Source organism: Syngnathus leptorhynchus, chromosome 19 (genome assembly GCF_054491065.1).
Source record: "Syngnathus leptorhynchus isolate UIUO chromosome 19, UIUO_Slep, whole genome shotgun sequence".
NCBI lineage: Eukaryota > Metazoa > Chordata > Actinopteri > Syngnathiformes > Syngnathidae > Syngnathus > Syngnathus leptorhynchus.
Genome location: NC_141213.1, coordinates 3,362,667 through 3,377,744, shown reverse-complemented (window position 1 = coordinate 3,377,744; position 15,078 = coordinate 3,362,667). Strand labels below are relative to the sequence as shown.

Here is a 15,078-nt window from a genome sequence, read left to right as displayed (position 1 = left end):
GGATAAAAATATCCAACAAGTGGTGTAGAAAATGGTTGTATTATAATGGTTCATTCTGAATGAATCAGGTATGTGTCCACAAAATGGGCAATTCCAGTCCTCGAGGGGGCGGTGTTATCCAACTTCTGCAGATCTTGCTTATTATCTGACCATTAGACTCAGGTGTTTTGCAACGAGGGAGACATATGCATAAAACATGCAGGACATTGGCCCTTCAGGACCAGAATTGCCCAACCCTGCAATAAGGTAATATGGACAAGGTTTCATGAACATCAAACCCGAGCAATGTCAATAAATGCTTCTTCATCTTCTATCTCATTCCGACCATATTGACATTCATGAAACCTGTCCCAGTTGCCAAAGGATAACCACGTGTATTTTCAAATGACATTTCCTGCTTGTAATTGAGTGCCACAAACCTGATCTCTAATGCATTGTGCACTTGTAACTTGTCTCCCAAGGGAAATCATGTTCCAATTTCACTGGGATTGTGCAATTGGCTCACAATGATTGTTTGCTTATTGGCTTGGAGTTGTCATTCAGATTAGTCCTTTATGATGGGGTTGGGTTTGCACAGCTGCTATGATCCAGAGGGAGGAAATTAAACCAACTCGACATGATGTTTATTGAAGACTGATAATGTCTTCTTTCTACCTTGTTTGGGTTGAAATTAAATAAAAAGATAAAGCAGTGATGCCAATACAAAGAGACCGTATAAGGTGAAGAAATGGCATAAAAGTAGTGAACAGATTTCTTTATTGGGGTGTTTGCCATATGGGAACAAACGAAGAGACTCCAGAGGGCCTTGAGATGCTGATTAATGAAATGGAGGAGGACAAAAAGAGATGTGAGATTTTTGCCGCTTTTCCTGATTGTCCTAATCACCCCATTGTCCATCAACACTTTGAGCCTGCAATTCTGAACAAAAATGACGTAAGGAAATCACACAAAAAAAGCAAAACCCCTCTGCACCATTACCCCCAGTTTTTCCAGCGCGGTTCACGTGTCATCCATCTCGCTCACTTTAATGGCAGCCTTGTAATTATTTCGATGATTATGTGTTGCAAGCCATTTAGCATGCTCAATGACACATGTTTAATTTATTTGCTGCTAAGGCTTCTCATAGAAGGCTAGAAGTGGCGCTGCAAGTGGAGCATAGCTGTGGCGAAATTGTATGATAAATGGCTGCTGTTGGTATAGCATACCATCTCACACGAAGAAGCTAATGCCAAACAAATAAGGTATGCTTTGTGTAGCATTGGAAAGTAAGGTTTACTTGGGCTAATGGAGTGTGTCTTGGTTGACCAGTCACCCTGCAGAATAAACTGCACCATTGGGCAAGTTATTAGGACATGATAATTGGGTGATGTTCAATGTAGCCTTGTATTTTATGGATATAGAGGAGATAAAGTTCCATAATGGCAAACAAGAAATTAAATGAGTGCAATGCTGGTATATACATTGCAGTATATCAAACTATTTTTTTTATTGATTCAAGTAAAGTTTGATAAATCCAAATACGATTTGCTGTTGGTTATTTAACAACACAACGATCAGAATTCATCCAAACATTCATTGTGTCTAATTTTATTCTTCAGCGTGGTTGTTTAAAACTGCAACAGTTTACCGCTAGATGGTAGTATAACCTCACAAAACAGCAATATAAGCCTTTAGCTCCATTTGAAAGCAAGCTACGGTGACGTCACGTGTATTGTTTCATTATTTCATACATAATTTTTGTCCTAACTGGCTTAAAGGAATGTTTAAATGTTTTTTGTAGGATTGGTGATGGAGAGGAAAATTTGTATAGTTTAGCGTATTTATAACAAAAAGGGCAATAAAAGTCATCCGAGTCTAATAACCCTCAATTAATATTAAATTACATTGCATTCAGTTGTGCAAATTAGGTTTTACTAATTCTTTATGACATCTCAATTCAGTAGTGAGATTAGCATACATGGTGTTTAACTTAACAGTTACTGCCGTCTTTTCCAACTCAATTGGATGAAGAATTAAAGAGCTTCTGTAGTTTGAATATATCCTTATTCATTTCCAAGCAGACTGCATTGAGAAGTTTTTAGATTCAATTTACATTTGGAATGACTATACCCTATCATAAATTTCAGTTTATAAAAATAAAACCAATGCATTTTTTAAGAATTTTCCCATCCTTTATTTAGTTGGTAAAATCAAAGAATTCACTATTCTAGTTTGCACCAGTGATCAGAAATATAATAGCTGGTTGTAGTCTCTCTTTTTTTTTTTTTTCCTCTGCAACATTGTTTTTTTGTCACCACCTTTGGACCTAAAGAGTGGTGTCCCTGGCTAATAACTGCTGACACATCAAAGCCAACATAGCCCAGCGAGCCGATAATAGTTTTCATTTTTCTTCCTTACAGGACGGCCTCTAAGGTGTCATCATGAGTGATCAGCGCACAGCCCCTCGGTGCCGCTTTCTCTCTTTTTCTCTCTCTCTCTCACACACACACACAAACACACACACACACTATCCTATAGCTCTCTGGTCATTACTCCCACTGAGTCTTCCTCACCTCTCATCCCGTTCTATACAGACAATTTATATAAAGGATTTTCCCGTCTACTTTTCATCACAAGGCCCATTTTCATCACAGGACTTGTTTCACCACATAACTACCATCTCTTCCCAAAAGCATCAATCTCTCTTTTTTTCCCCCCCTTTTAACCTTTTTGTAGTATAAAAGTCGGCACTGCATTTTTGCACATGTATATAGAAACTGGCTTGTGGTTATTGTCATTCTCAGGACATTGAATTGATCATAAATGGACTTTTTTGATGAGATCACTAATGGATGGATATTTTCACATTTTTCCAGAAATTTGTATTCAATATTTCCATATAATCTCTAAAGGGAAGACAAATGAGAATTTTCATTTTGCTTCTCGTATGACTGTGTTCTTCTTGTTTGTTGGAGGCCAAATCGTTTCTGCTGAGACATCATCTGTCCATTTAATATCTGTGACGTGAGATTGCTTGCTCGTTTCCACATCATTTGAAATCTACTCAAGTCAACAATCGCTTCATCTGAAAATTGGGATAAACTTTGGATGCTCCATCATGCAGTTGTGCTAATGAGACACTCGGTGATTCCATAATCGCGCAGGTGAAGTCGGCCGGCATTCTCGAAAAACTAATCTCATAGAAAACTGAGGATGTTTCATGCAGGAGCACATACTATGATTGATCATGCTGCTAATAATTTTGTAATTTTCCATTCCTCTGAGGGACTTATCAGGGAGAAGCCATTTTTCCTCAACACTGACCAGGTTGCTATTATTTCCGCACCAGCCTGGATGGGATGGGAAGGGAAGAATCTCCCAGTCCATTAACCAGACTTTCTATGTCATAAAATTTGCTGGCAATCTCGCTCTCTCCTTTATTTTCTCTCGCTTGCTCAGCATCCGAATGGAACAGACTGTTTGATCTGAAGGCTGCAGGTTAATAGAAATCAGTCCGCTCATCAGCAATACTGGATTGAACCTAACCAGCCACCTATGCCCTGTCAATTCCGATTTGGGGAAGAAAAAAAAAACTATGGCTGTGGTTTCATTTTCTTTTGTCAGGTAATCAGCAATTCAGTTAAATTCTTTTGGGGGAAAATACAATGACAATGACCTATCCTTGTTTCCAGAGGCACACAGAGAGAATTAGAAAGCAACCAATTAGGGTAAACCGGCAAAAAAGTTGGAACCTGTTTTCTAATGCTGGACCTGCAGAGAAGAAAATGCTCCTATTTAATGAGACTGAAAAAAACATTTAGAAAAATACACCCAAAAATATTTCCTTTGTTTATTTTTAATACAAATATATATTTTTTTAATATTTATTAATTTTCCAGTCATTCAAATAAAACATGGTTTATCATTTGTGTTTGATTAAAAACAGGCACTTGAAAACACTAAGTGAATCTGTTTCAAAAATATTTGTGAGTACAACGAATGACTGAGATAAGGCACAGTTCATTCAGTAGTTTTCCAACCTCCTTTGTCCAAGAGTTGTCCTGGACCTGCTAGCCTTCTGTCACTACCCCGCGGACACGACCCCTTAAGCCATCGCAGTTCTTCTGTCATTTCGAATAAATGTGTCAGGTGCCAACAATGATGAATCCTAGCCTTGACACTTCCTGTGCTGTAACCGGCTCACACTGCCACTCTTCAACCAGTCATAGAAGAGACGATCCACTTTTTACGCTGGCCCTTTGGCCCAAAATTTCCCGTATCGACTCGACACCTGCTGTTAGAGTGAAACAAATAAATGGATGTGCTGAAATGTCAAACTCCACCTTTGAGCTGTATTTGACTGATTGTTATATGGCAGGTTTGAGAACGTGCAGTCCTTTCATGCTGGGTTTTGAAACTCTGCTCATCCATTTTTCTTCCAGCTCATCTATTGCGCCTAAAACTTTGAGTGCACTAAAATTCTCGTAGTTCTTATGTCACATTTCCTTTGTTTAAAATAATTGAACATATATTTAGATGGAAACTATTTGCATGTTAAACTCGTGTTACCTAACAATATTTATTTAATAAAAAATAAAAAAAACACAAGCTTTATAAATCACCCAAGTGAAGGTCATTGTGTCCATTACCACATTGCCTGCTGGTCATATTCACATATTGCATTATTAAACAGAATTTAGTTGTCCTTGCATTTCAGCGTTCACGGAAAGACTGATCCTTAGTGGACTAACCGTCATTACTCATTACGATGTTTGAGGACACAAGGGACCCCTGCGACACTTACAAAGTAGTTGCTTGTATAGTTTTCCTTGGGCAGAGCGTTTGCCGCGTTTGTCCAGATGGACCGGCATCGACTCGCGTGTGGTGTAAAAAGATGCAGCGTGTGCACCACCCCAGGGCCTGACTTGCGCTACATACAGATGGGTGACAAATGAATGCTTCGATTGTCCAAGTGGCAGAAATTCTCGTTTCTTTAAAGATCAGTAGGTGCATATTTCGAGAAAAGTAAAGTTTATATAACCCGTGCTTTGGTGAGAAGGTGACGCAAGAGGTCAGTGATGGTAAACGTTGTTGAGACGCGCGTTAATCCCTCGGGGATGGTGTCTGAGCATGCATCAATCACAAGCGTGTGTGTGCAAAGGTGAGGCAAGATGCATTAACCTTGAACCAGCAGTCAAAGTACGATTGCTCTTCTACTCTCACGACCTTAAACCCATGCAAACAATCTAAAGTGATGCGATTGCACAGTCGACAACATAGAATACAATTCGGCATTAAAATTGTACATTTATAAACATTGCATTTGCACACAAAAAAAATGATAAAGTGGTTGCAAAAGTGTGCACACCCTTCCTGGGGATGTGTGCAGTTACCAATATAAAAGTTGACAAAGGTAAATCTGTTTTTTTGATAACCAACAAAGCAGGGTCAGAAACTAAGCTTTGTTTGAACGAACAACATGGTTTGAAGTATCAACATCTGTTTGAACATTTTCGTAGATTACAATTTTCCACTGTAAGAAGTTTGTGCCCTGTGGCTATTTTCAGAAAAGGCTGAAGTGACTTTATTGCTGCTGATCTAATCGTGTTTCCTCAGCGAGGTTCCAAACATCTTATCAGTGCGAGAAAGAAGAGGAATCATTTCAAGCATCTAGAGTCTGAAGGGAAGAAAAAGAGGGAAGTCATAGTTGTAATTGGAGCGGTTCAACAACTCGATGAAAAAGCAGGAAAAACTGTAGGCTGAGAAAAGATATGGGGAGGTAGAATTTTTTTATTTTATTTTGGGTGGGGTCATCTCAGGTGCAGTATTTATTTTTTATTTTTTTACAAACGGACAAAATTCTTCAGAAAATGCTGTTAAAGATTCTTGATATATTTCCTATGGGAAAGGTGGAGAAAAAAAAGATGGAAAAATATAAAATACACGAAAGTCAATTATCTGGCCTGGCATCTTGGGGAGGCGGGGGGGTGTCACTGCCCCTGCGGTTCCCCCACTAGCTCCGGCAGTGTCAATGTCTATGCAATGTCTATTAAAGCTGAGTGAGGATGATTTTCCACTTTGAAATGCTAAACGAAACAAAGGTTCACAAGTGCCGTATGTAGTTAAAGACCTTGCTGATTTTTTTTCATAATCAAGGAGGTCATCTGAGAAACTATTACACAAGGATTATTAGCGTATAGCGTATGGATGGGAGACGATTTCATCCGTCAGGAGTGATATTGTGCACATGTGGTTAGAAACACAAGCATCATGTGAAATCAAATTCAAACACGCCACCAAACATGCATGGAAGGGCTTGGAGACAAAACGACACGCACACACAGTCACTGTTGATGTCAACCTTTTTGCACTGAGTTATCATTTGCGCACAGAAATGTTTCATATTGAATCAGCGGGATGGGAGTTAAATAAAACTGGAAAGCTTTCAGTTTTAATCTCATCCAGTGTCCAACTTGCATAACTTGACCAAAACAATTTAGGAGATAAGAAAGGCTTTGGATGTCAACACTTTTATATGTTGCGATTGAAAATTTACTAAGATGTTTTGTTCTCCTCATACATAAGTAGGACTAAGAACAAAACTATTGAAAAGAGTCCCGTGCTATACCTCACTGTTTCTGTGAGACTAAATCTGATTGGTTAAAAACAAAACAAAAAATACACAGTCCAATTGCTAATAGAGTTTCAATTACATAGACTTCACTAATGATTCCGAAGGCCCTGGGCAGATTAGATTGACTTGGCAGGACATGGAGGCGAAAAGCTGTGTAGTCAAAATAAAAATACTAGAAAATTAATAGAATTGACAATTTAATTTTAATATGGTTCACCGTTGTTAAAATGTTTGTCATTATTTCCTATGGGAACTAGGAACTTTTTGCTTTTCCATAAATATGATATTAATCCTGTAAAGGAATGGGGGAAAAGCTATCCAGGTGAAACCCGATGCAGGAAAATAAATTGTATCACGCTTTGATGCCATCAAATGTGATTATTGATTAATAAGTGCTCAAAGGATTCCATTTCCCAGATATACTGTCCTTGCTTGCTGCTGCACTCCCCCCCCCCCCCCCCCCCAGGACAAATGTGTTTCAGTCGAGCTGATCCAATCCCTCCTCTATTGTTTTTATGTACTTCTGTTTAGTGCTCCCTCAGCTGCACTGACTACCTGTCTGTTTAGAGACCAATAAACATAAATCAGACTTGTTAGAGGTTTTCATAAATCCCTCCGGTCCAGGAGAAAAGATACTCTAACAGCTGGATGAAATTCTATTGAGAATCGGAAATGAATTTCTATCCTGGTAGTCTTCAAGACTATTATCGGTGTCATTAAATGCTTGATGAAAAATCCGTGTTATAAGAAGCCGCCGACTGTACCGGCAAGCTATTGTTATGAATCAATGTGACTTACTGTGCGGCAGACTTCACTTATTGAATCGGATCTGTTAAAGGACCATAACTTTATTCACGAGGATGTTTCTCATTCCTGAGGGGGACTGAATTTATTTTAATGATGAAATCTCATGAGATGTATTACAGTTCTACATTTATCATTCTTTTGTATCTTCGCTTACACCTCGTAGTTCTTTATAGGTAATGGAAGGCATTTGGCAATTTAAAGCCACTTGGCACACTATAAAAAAGGCAAAAAGAAGAAATGAAAATCTTAAAAATAAAATATATATTTTTTTTGTTGCCATTCATTTAGCCAGGGTTAAAGCAGGCTCAAAATAATTAATTCACTTTAAGATATATATCGGATGTATTTATAAAAAAGGCGTACTTCTACAAATATATATAATATATATATATTTTTATTTATTTAATTAATGCAGCATATTTCCATTTTAGAGGCAACTTTGGATACAAATTAAACCGTATTTGTTAGTGATTATTAGTGTCTGTTTCTTTCCTCAATGGTCCTTTGGCTCCAAGGTTTGACCTTTATCGTCCACCAACAGGGGATCGATGTCACCTCTGGCGCTCCCATTTGTCCCCTCACTGCACTTGACTGCAAAAGATAATTACGCCTCAAATGAAGCTTTGCACTTTGTGTCGACTAATGTTTAACGCTCTCTGTCTCTCTCTCTCTCTCTCTCTCTCTCTCTCTCTCTCTCTCTCTCTCTCTCTCTCTCTCTCTCTCTCTCTCTCTCTCTCTCTCTCTCTCTCTCTCTCTCTCTCTCTCTCTCTCTCTCTCTCTCTCTCTCTCTCTCGCTCTCTCTCTCTCTCACACACAATGGGGCGACCCAATGGATCCATGTGCATCTCTTATTTACAAGATTCATGTTTTGGTAATGCAAAATCAATAGTTCAGCACCAGGGAGAAGTTAGGGCTGGACTATAGCAATCATTGGGAGCTACTTAACAGCACATATGCCTTTGCTTTAGTGGGCCGTAAAGTTGAGCGATGGGCTCAAACAGACTGATTCATCTCAGCGGAACTAAACGTTTACTTTTTGGGGCTGTTGGCGGACATAGGACCTGCTTCGTGGATGAAAGCCCAAAATATTTATATGGTTAGCAAAAGAAAATTAAAAAAAAAAATTGTGATTTGGATTGTGTATTTGGCTCATTGCTAGGTAGCACACAGGGTTGATTCATTCAAATTTTCAACCTACTTAATGTTCAGATCATTTTGAGAATTCCTTTTATTCTATTAAGAATATGTAAATGAAATAAAAAAAAATAGAACATTTTTAATTTTCTTTCTCCTCACAATTTGAGCTGTTGCGGCAGAAATGACTTGATTAAAAAAAAGTTTTTCAGTTTTTTTTTCAATATTTTTAAGAAAGGGCTGCACCCCACATTAAAGTTTACATCCTCATGGACTTACTGTGAGAAAAATTCAATTACATCTCTTCATCATGCACAACTCTCCCTTGACATAGCCAGCTAATATCCTCTAGACCTGGAGACTCCTCCACCTTATTTCCTGGTTCCTTGCACTTTGAATAGATCAGCACTTTGGAATCTGCCTCAGCTGCTCTGCTCATGGCTGTGTATCATTTAGCCCCAAAATTCACTTTTCCCCACCAGTAAGCACTATCTGCCTCGCCCCTTTCATGAACCCTGACAAAGACCTTGCCATCTGTCTATGTCGTTTGCTGCAAAGTGGCCGGGATTAATTGAAAAACAATGACAGGGCCAAGTGGGAGGGTCAAAGCAATAAGTGTTGTGGCCTAGCTGGGTCACCTACCCATTTCCTCATTGTCAAAACGCCTTCGCCTGACATTAGCTGGAGAGTACCAGGAGCACAGTGTCTGCTTGGTTTAATGTCCTACCCATCTTGAGCTGTGGGGATTATCAGGTGGACAGATCCAAGATGGCGTCTTTGTCCAATTCATGTGAGGGGGGGGGGAGGGTCATTGGAGGTTCTTCAAAAAATTAATTTTTGCACCCCACAGAGCTGCCCAATATGAAAACTTGGTTCACAAAAAGTTGGAGATGTTATTTTCAAGCCTTTATGATTTCCAAACACTTTCCAAATTTCTGCCTCCCTCATTCTTGGGTGAAATCCTCCTCCATGTGATGGCTTTTCCATTCCATGTCGCTTCAGCAGATCGAAACACGTGATTTCAAGGTTGAGTGAACAGAGTTTCGCCCTTGGTAACCAGGTGAAGAGAGCCTGTCTATAAGCAGACTGACATTGTCGTTTGCAGAAACCAGATATTTTGCTGACAGCGGACTCACGCAACTCCATCGCTGCCAAGTCCGATTTTTTTTTTATAACAATTTTTATTTTATATTTGACTTTTGTCACACAATCACTTTTATTTGTTCTTACAAAATGTTCAATTCACTCGATGAGGTATGGAGACTAAACACAAATGAAATTGAGCCTCCCCAAAAATATGGAACTGTGTTATTTTGTTTTCTACCCTAAATGTAAATGTCCCAGCAGTTTGGTCAACCTTGTTATTTTAAAAAATACATTTTGATTGGATTTGATTGAATCATGAAAAAAAATCTTAACGTTTATTTTCGTCATTGCTTAGCATGAAAAGGCTTTTCTCATGTAGTTCTCCCACCATATAATTAGCATTAAAGTAATTCATCTGATACTATTCATATGCTTGGCAACCCGTGGTTATGTCTGGCAATGTTCTTAAAATGATGTGAAAATGACTCAATTACCTCCAGCTCAACAAAACCAGACTTGTTTTTTTCCCATGACACCTGTCCTTATATATCCTTATCTGATTATCTCCAATCATATATGCAAATCAATTTCAAGTTTTCAATTCTGAGATTCCTTGCTAGGAATAATAATTTTAAAAAATCATTTGAAAAAAAAAATTTTTTAGGAAGGGAAAAGGGGATAAAACAGGCTGACCTGCTTGTTCATTGTGCCAAGCCATTGTTTTTTTCTCACAGTATGGATAGCCATCTGTCAACCTTACACCGAGAGAGAGGCAATGATTTTTTGCTCGCCAGAGTGAACACAGAGCAAAGCAATATTTCACATGTTGGCTATGGAAAAAAAAAAAAAGACCTATCTCAGGGGATTTTGCTTGCCGGAGTGATTCGGTGGTGGTGTTGAACATCAAGAATGATAGTAGCGCCTCTGATATGGGGCAGGAACTCCATCAAGTCAGGTTAACCAGGACTGCCAAATAAAGCAATGTGACTCTTTGAGCTTGCTTGATTAATGAACAGAAAATATACAAAAGCTTTTTTTTTTGCTTGTAATTTTTTAGAATCTACGAAATTGAGTATAATTTAAAACAATATATTATATTTTATCTATTCAACTATTGCTTATAAGGTGTCCTTGATAGTTTTTAAAGGGGCTTATAAATCAAAAGCACAACTATTATGCGGCACGGATAATCATTTTTAGTGCGTCTATCAGTATTCCTATTCTGTGTAATATTTCTATGAATCTTATGAAAGCAGAAAAAAGAAAAATAGATTCAATAAATCGCTTCTTGAAAACATTAAAGAGCTACAAGGACATAACATCAGTTGATCATGTGACATCAGTGACACTGAATTTGGTTTTAGCGTGTTTAATAAACTGTCAAGTCCGATTTTTTTTTTCTGTAAGTGGCCATTGAAGTTTATTATTCTTTATAATCTATTATTGATGCTCAAAAGACTTTCCATTCAATATCCTCAAAGTGACCAGGCAGCATTGACGCCCACTCAAAACAATGCATCATTCCGCCTCGGCCGTTGGCTTTCAACACTTGCGTTGTCATTTGTCACATGGCAACTTCTTTTCAAGGTCGCGGACCTCAATGAGGCTATAATTCAACTATCATGTAATTAAGTAGTCCAATGATCATTTGAAAGGAGTAATGGAGTATAGAAAATGCCGACATTAGAACTTAGATGTGTCAAGAAGGACACTTTGAAAATTGATGAGCCATTAGCTTAAGAGATACAAATAGATGAACAACTAAATCACTTCCCAAAAGAGTTCTTAAAGCACTGCGTAGTCTAAAATCATTGCAAAAGTATTAATTCATTCAGCATAGAAAAAAAAACTCAAGATGGACTCAGAGTTACAAAAATGCTTTTACCTGATTAAATAAGAAGTCCATAAATAAACTTGTTCTAAATTGCACAGTGCGTTTTTCTACACACGTGATTGTGTACTATAGCGTTTGATTTATTTCTTATCTAAATTATGCATTTTATGCAAGTACAAGTTTAGATTTATTGGACATGGGGTAATGTTATTCATTAACCTTCGCAAATGTTTGATTGGTATTTGGCATTGCTTCCTTCAAAGGAATCTTTCATTGCCTTTGCTATTCATCTACTTCAAATAAGTCACTAAATGTTACTCTTCAAAAGTTTGGTTTGTGGAACCTCATTATATTTGAAGTAAACACACAAGTGCACATACAGACACACACACACACACACACACACACACACACACACACACACACACACACACACACGCACGCACAAAATGAATTGCATTTGAAAGGTGGACAAAAAAGATGAAGTTCTTTCATTATGACAATTTACTGGGCTGTGTTTGAATATTCGAATCTTGATTAAAAACCTGCTTCCGGCGACATAATTGTGTCTTATCAGTTTAGGCTGATCTCTGACTAATTCTGTACTCTTCTGAGTAATTAATGAGGTGCAATTATGAGAGCAATTAAGAATCTCAATTAAAGTTTGGAAGATGTTAAGGCATTAAGAAAATCAATTAAATGAGCAAATTGTCTGGCAGATGAATATCAGAGCAATATAATATTCTATATGGTCTCAGCAACATTTTCGGTTTATTGTGTATTATATTTTTATTATTTAATCTATGTGTGCCATTACTAATTATATTTTCCTTCAACAAGCATTCGTTCATCAAGCCCAAAGGTTTCAGGTTTTCATATAGGTTGCTCTGGACACAATTATATAAATATTTAGTCTGCCGTTGATAAAATTATAACATCTCTTCTGACAATTCTATCAATGACTTTGATTGTTTTCTCGAAGCAGTGCCATTATGTATTGAATAAAGTTAAGTCGTCTGAAGGCGTTGATCATTTTCTCCGAGCTTATTTGCCACACTCCTGTCACCATTTTATTTTTTTGAGCACTTATTACATTTGTCATTGATAGTAGCCGAAATTAGCCGTAAGAGCAGCTAATGAGAAGTTGATTGCAGTTTCGGAAAGATATTTTAGCGCAAACATTTAGGATGATTTGATGTGATGCCACAAGTTAGTTTGTAATTACTCCAGGATGGCTATTATTGTTGGAAACACAAAATTAGAAACACAGACTCCGATTCCACACAAGAAGGCCCGAGGAGAGATTCGAACCCTGAACCTCTGGATTGTAAGACAGATGCAAGCAAGCACATGCTCAACGGTGCCTGACTCATCAGTAATCACTTGAATAAATGTTCTCATCCAGTCACGTATTGTAAAAACCGACATCCAGCTGAAATACTTTTGCCGGATGTGAAAAAAAAACAACCCTTCAGTCCACAATGTCGTGATTAGAGAAGGAAAGCCCACACAATAACCGACTGATTGTGGTTTAAAGTGTCACATTCAAGAGGTTATTAAGCAAACACTGTCCTAAAATATACTAAATGTGGGAAAAATGATAGCAAATTTGAACTTGGCTCATTGCGACCATGCACATGATTAGAAATCTTTGTTCCGTTGCCCCTTTGGTTCAAATTTGATTTGAACTGTCTGTTTATTTTCAAATTTTCAAATTATTCTTAAGAATAAAAAGAGAAACTAATTGCATGGAGTAGGCACGATTAAATATTTTGGTATTCGGATATCCTACTGAACTATAATTGAGTATTTGGGTGAAAAAATAATTGATTCATTCAGTGCCATTGATGGTTATAGACGTCAATGATATTAACTGGGTTGGCAGTGAATGAGTTAAGTGGTTTTCATATTTAGAAAATCTTTTTTTTTTTCTATAACTTAAATTCATACTGCTTTGTAGCTTTATTTTGTTTCCATGAAACATTTGTAAGTATGGGACCGTTAGATTTTGCAAAAATGTTATCTATCTTGACAAAATAATTCCTCTGTCATAATCAGATGATGATTTCTTTCAACTGCTCTGCCCCTTTTATGTCTACGCCTGTCATTTTTTTACGCTTTCTCTTTTCAAGACAGCATTGTTTCCAGCAATCTTCCATGTCTGTTTTGACGGACCTGTCCAACCAGAGTAGACACTAACAATAACTACAACAGAACCGCTTGTCAGTGCTCCGGAAAGACCCGGCTAAGACCCTTCGGACATATCTAGCCTAGTTTTACAAGAGCAAAAAGTCTGTCTGTCATCATGTATTATTGTGAATGATGCCTTGTCGGGCTTTATGGTCAAAAAAAGTGTCGAGTTATTCAGGAAGCTTCTTTTTCTCCCACTTGCCTAACAAGTCCGACATTTGACTCACAGCCACGCAATCCATGCCCATTTATGTCATCCACCATCAATTTCTCTCAACGATAAATACCTTAAACTGCCTCATAATGGAGTAATTTACACACACACACACCCTGGCGAAGCTATTGACAACAGCCTGTCCTATGGCAAATGCCTGGCATTTAGTAAATCAATGACGTGAATGATGAGGAGCCTCTTGTTCCCTCTCCATTCTGTTCAATAACAAAAGAGGAAGTGCATTACATACACGCATTGATGGGTTGTTAGATGCTGCAGTCGATGAGTTTCAAATGAATAAGGCTCTTTTGGTGAAAATTGTTTTCTCTGATCATCTCTCACGTCACACTGGATGATTAATGATGAATAGGCTAATGGAATAGGAGATGGCATTGAATTTTTTATTTTTTTTTACATTTTTTAACCGCAGCTTGATGCTTACATGTGAGTCAATGGCACCAGTTTCAACTTAACTAAGCTGCTGCAGTCCATAATTTCATCTTGAAAATGAGCAAGGGAGCGGATCTTCCTTATAGTAATTGAGTATTGATTTGAAAATAAACAGCGGCAAGGCGAGACCCCCCTCCACCACCACCCCACCACCAACTGACAGGCCCATCTTTTGGATGAAATCGACAATAAATGGGTCCCTGCTTTGAGATCAGGTTATAGATCAAGATGATACAGTCTCATGCGCCTTTCCTCCAATATATATTGGATTTTAGGTAACCCATTTACGACCTCAGCCATCAAAAACCAATAGTTTTGAGCAGGCTAAAGATAAGTTAGTGGCATGACTTTGCTCACCTTCTTGAGAATATGTGTGCAACTTTTGTCTGATGGAGGTGGTGGGGGGGAAAGGGAGTATTCAAATGAGTAGGGGAGTGAATGCTAATGGTCCAGTTGCTCGGTGAATCAAGCTAATGTGGGAAGCTTAACATCGGTGTTGAGCCCAGACGTTAACCTCTGCATAATGGCTGTTGAACGAAGCTCACACTCTTGACGCTCCCCCTACTAATGACATCAAAATGTGATATTCATTTTCATTAGCCGCTACTTCATTTTTGATTCCGGGAAACAGTGGAGCAGGGTCAGGGGGAGTAACACGGTGCCGAATGACCTCTAGGTTCCCTATCAAGCTGCCAAATAGATTAACTGGGAGACAAGAAGCTCAGTTCATTTTAGCGGCTCGGGGTGATG

At 38.2% G+C, this 15,078-nt stretch overlaps 1 protein-coding gene across 3 annotated transcripts in view; it reads left to right on the top strand.

Annotated features, from left to right (window-relative positions):
- Positions 1–15,078, top strand: part of adarb2 (adenosine deaminase RNA specific B2 (inactive)) — a 182,030-nt gene that overhangs the window by 65,202 nt on the left and 101,750 nt on the right. Inside the window, exon 1 of one of the 3 annotated variants that reach the window (XM_085939651.1) lies at positions 146–246. The exons of 1 other annotated variant lie outside the window; for it this stretch is intronic. The gene's annotated coding sequence lies outside the window, so the exon portion shown is untranslated. Of the gene's footprint in view, positions 1–145; positions 247–15,078 lie in introns of those variants that run through there. One more of the 3 variants, XM_085939649.1, reaches the window with a different exon arrangement.